This window comes from Arctopsyche grandis, chromosome 8 (assembly GCF_051622035.1).
Source record: "Arctopsyche grandis isolate Sample6627 chromosome 8, ASM5162203v2, whole genome shotgun sequence".
NCBI lineage: Eukaryota > Metazoa > Arthropoda > Insecta > Trichoptera > Hydropsychidae > Arctopsyche > Arctopsyche grandis.
Window position 1 is genome coordinate 6,795,792 of NC_135362.1, and position 8,615 is coordinate 6,804,406.

At 31.7% G+C, this 8,615-nt stretch overlaps 1 protein-coding gene across 3 annotated transcripts in view; it reads right to left on the bottom strand.

Moving 5' to 3' along the window:
• Nucleotides 1–2,217, bottom strand: part of alpha-Cat (catenin alpha) — a 41,181-nt gene extending 38,964 nt beyond the window's left edge. The window contains exon 1 of one of the 3 annotated variants that reach the window (XM_077435643.1): nt 2,006–2,217. The gene's annotated coding sequence lies outside the window, so the exon portion shown is untranslated. Of the gene's footprint in view, nt 1–1,717; nt 1,957–2,005 lie in introns of those variants that run through there. The other 2 variants (XM_077435641.1, XM_077435642.1) reach the window with 2 other exon arrangements.
• Nucleotides 2,218–8,615: the final 6,398 nt, after the last annotated feature.

Here is an 8,615-nt window from a genome sequence, read left to right on the forward strand (position 1 = left end):
TAAGATTACTACTCGTATATGAAATTGAAAATTAATTTGTATATTCGTATTTATCCAACAGATTTATATATCACTTTTATCATCACATTTATCACTATGATTAAACAAAATCAACAATACAATAATAAGAATAAAAATAAATATGAAATAATGTTTCATGTTTAATTTCACTTCCAAGTTCAACATATTTGTCATAACCCAGAAAGGTATTAAACATATAAGTATGTCAATAGTGTCACTCTAATTGTTTCCATGGGTTTCCGGAAACCTGCTGTCAAAAATCAAAAGTTTCCGGAAATCCGCTGTTAGAATTCTAAAAATTCAAATCATTTTTATTAAAAAATAATAAAAATCTTCAAAATTGTTATCGACGGTTATCTAAAAAGATGACAGTCGATTATACATAGCAGGTAAAGAGAAAAGACCTTATTACAAGCCTCTTCTTACTTTCATTTTCCGTTATACACAAGCAAAATTAACTGTTGGCCGTTCAATGTGTCTGCAGAATAGATATAGAATAACTTATTATGTTTTTCTGTATCTCTGGTCAGTAGTCTGCACTCGGAATCATCCTTCCTAGTAAAAGTCATAAACTTGATTACGTCGTTCTGTAAATACCCAAAGAAAGCTGAAGGCTCCAATTTGTAAATATACACAATACTTCATCTATTGACACTTCGTATATACATACGTACATACATACGTAGATAAAGTAACAACAACTATCAAGACCAATCCATTACTTGACAATGGATTAAATTTGGTATATAATGTATGTGATTTCGTCCAAACCAAAATTAGACATTTAAAAATCAAATATAAGAAATTTATATTTAGCCAGCAGTTTGGCTTAATGGTAGCGTATATATTTAGCACCACTGAGGTCAAAGGTTCGAGTCCTCGCCAAATCTGATCGTTTCTTTATCAGAGTTTGCCAATTTTATCTGATCATTGCTGAAACGGTTCCTGGAAATTGGTATTAGATCTATTCCTGTTGTCACAAAAATCTGCCTGTGTTCAATTTGTAATAATTATGCACAGTAGTCTAATCTAGTAATCATAGATGTCTCTATGATTATTATTTCTGATTAATTGTTATATGCTATATATTCTGATTGTATATGTATTACTGTATTTCTGATTTCTGATTGTTTAAGTATTCTGTATTTCGTTAACGTACACACGTCGCATTGAAGAAATCTGTAATGACGAGTGTATATTGATTTGTAACAATAAAATATAGATGATGGAACAATGATAAAACCAATATAAAAATAAACTGAATTCATGGATTTTATCTCAAAAATATTGCCAATTTAATCCTTTCTTTTTAAGATTAGACATCGAAAAATGTGATTTTTTTTTTTAACATATAAAATCTACAATCTTTATATTTGCTTGTAAACAAAAATGATTATAAAAAAATATATACGAAAGCATATCAAATCAATTTTACACATCAACATATGACCTGTTATATTTCAATGTGACTAAGTCCACATTTCTTCATTTCGAGAAATATTTCAGTTTAACAATATGTAAAAATACTGGTAATAATAATACGTTAATTCTGCTTTTCCGAGATTCTGAACATATCGAATTAAAAGTGATTAATATTTTTGAATTAAGTCAAACATAAATAGTTTTTGGAACTGAAAATTTAGTTTTCCGCTACTTTGGCAGCACTTGAAAGAATGAATCACAATTTGAAACGAACGATACAAGATGTAGACCACACCCAGAGATGAACAGCTCTAATGTTTTGATTGTGACACTTGACGGATTTCGAAGCGGAAATTACACACACACACTCGTAAGATAGAACACGGTTAAGACATGTTACGTACGGAATGAAAGAACATGAAGGACGAAGGTAAAGAGATTGTGGAATGGAATGGAGTGGAGTGGAGAGTCAGGTAAATGCGATGCGATGCGTCACTACATTCGGTCGTAGTCGTAGTCGTGTCGTATGTGACAGATAACAAAGGGGAGGGGTGTGACTCACCGTGAAAGTGGGGGCGTAGCCGTTGGGGCGGGGCTGCGGGGGCTGCGGGGGCTGCGGGGGCTGACGAGCGGGGCGCAGGCTCGAGCGGGGGCTCCGCTATCGATTGGTTGGTTGACCGTTCGGATTGTTGTTGAGCGTTCGAAATGCTTCTGGCGAGCAAACTCCGACGACAGCAACCCCAACTGACGGTCACTGTAGCGGTGTTGAAGAACTGCTGCCAACTTAAACCTTATCGCGAAAAACACTACCAATCTATTTGCACAATTTCATTATCGATTTCAATCGTTTATAATATAAACTGTATAAACTTTATATCATTGTTTAAAATCATATTTTTATTTTTCTCGTTTCAAATACCACACTTTTCCATCTATTCTATATTCTAATTTAATCTAATATATAATTTGGAAAGAGACTTTGTATGTAACTATGTAAGTTTTAATGTAAGGTTTGGGTAGTAGAAGCAATAAAAACCCTGTATATATATTTTTTGTTATCGATATTTCCTCCGCCATTCATTGAAAATTAATTTCATTTTAATAAAATGATTTTAATTAATTAATTTTTCTATGGTTTTTTTAAATTGTTTATATACATATAGTTAGGTAAGTAGTTTTTACTTATAATTAAAGATAGGCGCTCGGGTTCTATTTCCCAGGAAAGAGGGGTTGCCTATTGTCAACCTTTTCTAACTTTTTAGGACAATATACAATATATAAACCCGAGCGCTTATAATACACCCGATAATTTCATCGAGTCTATCGCTAGTATTTTATATTTAAAGCTTGTCCATAAATTGTCATACTATTTTAGTTATTTAAAATAACAAAAAAGTATGACAAAATGGGGAGAGGTCAAAAATAAGTTGTTTTTGACCCCTTTCCGAAATCATTACAATTTTTCTTCCCCATCCCTTCATCCAAAATTTTTACATACCTCTTCTTATTTTTAAATATTATTCATTCAAGGATATCATTACAGACTGCTCAGGGACGTGATTTCAGCTTTTTCAAAATGTTACAGTTTCTGCTGGCTCAAACTTTTAGTAACGAATAATCGTCTCGATTAAAATTCATAATATTTCATCAAATGATACGTATGTTTCTGAGTAAACGGATTATTCCGCAAAAAATGATCTCGCGCAAGTCACTAAAATCTCAATCACGGAAAATCTGGTACTCGAGTTATAGTTAGTACAATATTTCGCGTTGTAGCTTTCAATTGATGGAGTTTTTGGGTGCCAGAAGTTTCGTGATCGAGATTTTAGTAACTTGCGCGAGATCGCTTTTTGCGGAATAATGTTTCTGGCCTGGCCATTTCTCAGCCGGGAAGAAAATGCCCCCCCCCCTGCCCCCCCCCCCCCCCCAATGGCATATCTGATATTGCTGACAATTATCGTTCCAATATAGTATGTAATTCATAATGAAAAAATAATTGCTTCTTTTTGTAGGTTTTGTGACGTATTTTTTTAGTATTCCTACCCCTACATTAAAAATCATTGCATTATATCAGATCCTCCTTTTATTTTTTAAAAACGCAACCAGAATTTAATTTTAGAAATACTTCTGTTGTATATTTTTTTGAAAATAAGAAAAAAAAATAAGGGCAGTGTCCCTTCCCTTTCCTGGGTGCAACATTGATGATACCCTAATTGTATTTTTAAATATTATTAATATTTATTACCCAACTTCGTGCGTTGGCGGTAAATTATTGCGTGATAATAAGAAGCCGTTACAATGACTCACGCTCGGCTGTGGAATGGTCTAGTCTAGAATTTTCGATACATGTTCGTGTTAACCCTTTTATTAATTCAACCACCTAATTTTATTTCGTTATTTATTTTTCTTGTTTACTGGCTCGTCCCTTATTTATTTTTATTTTATTATTGTTATCTTGAAAATTTTATTTATTTTTATTTTATCATTCAATTAATATAAATATTTACATGTCAGTGTAATACTCTTTCTAATAATATGAGATTTACTTAATAATATGAGAGATTTATTTATAATATGAGAGACAACCAAAATGCATATACCAACCCATTATATGTATAATCAATGATGTAGTGCTAAAAAAAGTTTTTTTAGTGAGCTTTTTTTTTTAATTAAAATTATAGTTTGTATAATGTAAGGAAAACAGGTGTCGCGGGTGAAAATTTTATTTCAAAAAATACATCGGAAATTGATAGCTAGGTACGAAAAGCGTTTATTTTTCCTTGTTCTAATAAATTTATTGTAACTTGTTTTTTCAAATTTTGAAAAAATATCTATAGAAGTTAGAAGAAGAAATATCTATGACTGCATGCAGCTAGTTGTAGATCAAGGAAGTATAGATGTGTGTTGGTGAGCACGATGAACAGAGTGTAATTTTGACGAAGTTGTTTATTTAATATTGTAAATTGTATATGAAAGTTGAGCCAATGAGCATAGCGCGAGTCTTTAGAGCTCGCTGGATCTAACTGTGGTTGAATAGAAACTCTGCTTGTTGAGGAAAAAATCTGGTGCATAGGGGTTATTGTAGGACGTGTGGGGATCGGCAGGGCCGCATCTAGGAGTGCAGCCGCCTGTGTGCAAACTTATATCTTTAATTTTATCAGCATTTGTATACATATGTACATCATATTAATAAATAAAAAAAAATTAAGTGCATGCGAGTAGTGCAAAAAACTTATCTTGTGATAAATATTATGTAAGAAATATAGTGTTGAAATTTTTAATCACTATAAAAATTAACCACAAAAACAGAAAGAAAACCAAAACGTTCAGTTCTGAACAGGATCAGACAACAAGAGAGACTGAACGTTTTCAAGTTCATTCATGAAAATAGTGTTTTTACCCCTCAACCCCACATTAAGGACCTTGTTCTTTCGATGACCAACCGATACTCACCATCCTTGAAGAAATACATCTGGAAGTCGCAAAGATAATTTTAGGTAAGACTCTGAGCATTTATTAATAAATACGTTTTTCTATTGGTGTTTCATATTGTTTGTATGTATGTAGGTAGGTAGGTATTTTTAGCATTTTTTCATATTAAACAATTAAATATAAATATTAAATTAAATATATTTAAAAGGTATTTGAAAAGAATACGACCGCGTGCGGATTGAACACAGGACCGACACATTTCTTTTAATTTTTTTTTATTTAATAACTTAATATGCCAACATATTTTAACATTTTAGCATATTTTAGTTGTTTTTCAGATATACATATGTATACCTAAAAAGGCCAAATCTTTTATTAATACTACTTCAGCTATTCACCTCTCTTCCTATAATTAATTAATAAACTTACAATATATTTCAATTTAAAAAAAGTGCATCGATATTTCTTCTCAAAATTTCCATTTTCGTGAAAAAGGTTGGTTTTCCAAATTTAAATCGTTGCAACAAGTAACGTAATTATTGATTCTATATCATTTTAAATATTTTCATTTATCGACAAATAAAGTGATAAAGTAAATTTCATTATTAGGACACCAAAAAGATTATCTGGCAAGTAAACCATAAAGATAACATCTATAAGTTATTTTATTTTTTTTTATTTTTTTTTTTTATTGTCACAAATCAATACACACTCGCCATTACAGAATTGCTCCAATGCGACGGGTGTACGTTAATGAAATACATAAACAATCAGAAATCAGAAATACAGTAATACATACATATACAATCCGAATATATAGAATATAACAATTAATCAGAAATAATAATCATAGTGACATCTATGGATTTCAGATTACTGTGTATAATTAATACAAATTATACACAGGCAGATTTTTGTGACAACAGGATTAGATTTAATACCAATTTTCAGGAACCGTTTCAGCAATGATCAGATAAAATTGGCAAACTCTGATAGAGAAACGATCGATTTGGAGTCACAAAACCCCCAAATCTAACCAGCAGTGGCGAGGACACGAACCTATGACCTCAGTGATGCTAAATATATACGCTATCACTAAGCCAAACTGCTGGCTATACTGCTGGCTGATAACATCGATATTAACCATCTAAAAAATCATATTTCAACAATAATTTTTAATCACTCAATTTTAAAGACACCGCAAATATGTATATACCAGCGATTCTAAATATGTATCAACTAAAATATTTTATCATTTTCAACACACCACTGGCGAGCACACGACTTGTGGCGCAGAACGTTAAAAGATTGATTGAATGTAATAAGCTCGTTCAAGGACGGGGAGTTGAATTAAAACTTAATTGAAAATAAGCTTTGGAATCGAATTCGAAGTTAAATTAAATTATTGTACTTTAGATTGAGATTGCAATAATGAAATAAATAGGTATGACGCCATTTTGACAATAACATCCGCCCCCTCCTTTATAGGAATTGCATTTAATCCACTGAACGTTGAAGTGTCCCATATATATTCACACGTGTAATCAAAAAAACACTCGTGAGAAATTTGAAAGCAAAACTTCATATATAAAAAAAAATCAATCTAAATGCCAGTGAACCTGTCCAACGGAAGCGATGAGGCACAACAAGAAAAAGTAGCACAAAAACCAAATGTAACCAAACGGAACGTTGAATTTATGCATTTTCAACACGAATTAATATTATACTATTTTTTAGAAAATATGCGATTTCGTTGGCACGAAATGGCCGATGAATCAAACGCGTCAATTCATGCGAAAAAAAATGTCGCTTTAACTGAAAACAAATACGGAGTGTTTTATCTAACGACAGCGTATTTTACAAATTCTATTAGGCTGATTTAAAAAATGCTCATAAGAAACAAATAGATATGTATACATTCGCATTGGTAAAAGGGGATATAATAATCCCAATGGAGAAGATTTTTACAATTCTTGGTCCTAAAAGACATATTATATTTACTTTATCTATGTATGTACGTAGTAACAATAGATGAATTTTTGTGATGCGAAAATTTGAACTCGAGATTTTGACTGATTCCAACTCAGAATCAATTACTGATCACGTTTTCATGATCTAGAAAAAATGTGTGTGTGTCTGTGTATTTTGGGGATTTTTTGAACACCGTTAGTCCTATCGAACTGAAACTTAGTATCGGTTACTGAAATTCTTGTCGACACGACGTAAATTTTTTTGAAATTTTTAAATTGACCGGAAATGGTACCTCCCCTTATACATAGGTGTCCTCTTTTTTTTTGTTTTTGAATTCAATTATCTCCCAAACCGCTAACTGAATCGGACTGAAATTTGTTACATGTAATAGAAATAATAATCTTTATAACCATATATTTTTTTAATATTTTTATTTGAACCGGAAGTAGTACTGTAGTATTCTGGAGAATCGAGGTTTTTTAATGTTTTTCTCAGAAACCTTTTCGTTTATTGAACTGAAATTTCATATCTAAAAGGTTATGCTTAATATCAACTTATTTATAAAATTTGGTAGACATCCGTCAACCGGAATTGGCAGTTTACTCTTGTTCAATTTTTCTTCCACTATTTTTTTCAACCCCTTATTAAACGGTTCGGTGATTACTGGTCACAAATTACTCATCACAAAATCACTAAAATCTATATAACGGAACATCTGGCAGCCGAAAAGTCCATCATACTAACGATAACTATCATAGTAACGAGAACTTGAGTGCCAAATATTGTGTATTCGCGATTTTCATGGCAAAAATTGTCTTTGTGACCACCCCAATGTGACGAATAGTCCAATTACCTATTAAACATGTGTGCTCGTCACGAAAAAATTCAAGTATTATTCTTGTATCAATGTAATGAAAAGTCAAAAATGTTGTGACTACGATTTCTTCCCCACCCCTGAACGAATTAAGCTGAAAATTTATATTTGTATTCTTTATGTACTGACCAAGAGTTGCTAAGGTTTTGGTCAGAATTCGTAAACCGGAAGTAGTATTTTTTTTAAACAATATTTCATTATTTTATTTTGACCTTTTAAATTATTTTTACTGTCTTGATATTTAATGTGCATAATAAGTATAGTGATTTGAAGTAATAAAAAAAATTTGAACAAAATCCGATAACCGGAAGTAGAAATTTTGTCTTGTGTAAGTTTACCTACATTTGCGCTCAATTTGTATCGAAAATGCTCTCATAACCGGTACGTGTGAACGTGTATGTACATTTGTTTAATTATCGAATTTTGTGACCTTCTTATATTCCTCAAATACATGGATAAAGTCATGGGTTGGTCACATCCGATTTTTTTATTTTATTTACACTTATTAGTTATTACTTGACAAATAGAATGAATAAAATACGGCTTCTTGAGATAAAAGCACCGTACATCGAATGAAATAAACTTATTTACGTCTTCGATTTATTGCAGAAGTAATTTTTGTGAGCTGATTTTTGGCTCGTTGCGTATAATTGATGTCTTTCGGTCGCACGGTACTTTCGACGATGCCAGCGCTTCTCAATCTTTTCACAGCCACCGCTCAACCTTTCACATTTCTACATTCATACACGTGTAAGTACTTACATTCTGTATATACATATATAGACGACTGATGTGTTTTTTTTTTTCATTTTATTTAGCACGCCAATGGCTTGTTTACATGACACTTCCTATATAATCGTTGTATTAAATTACCGACAATTATTTTTGAATTATT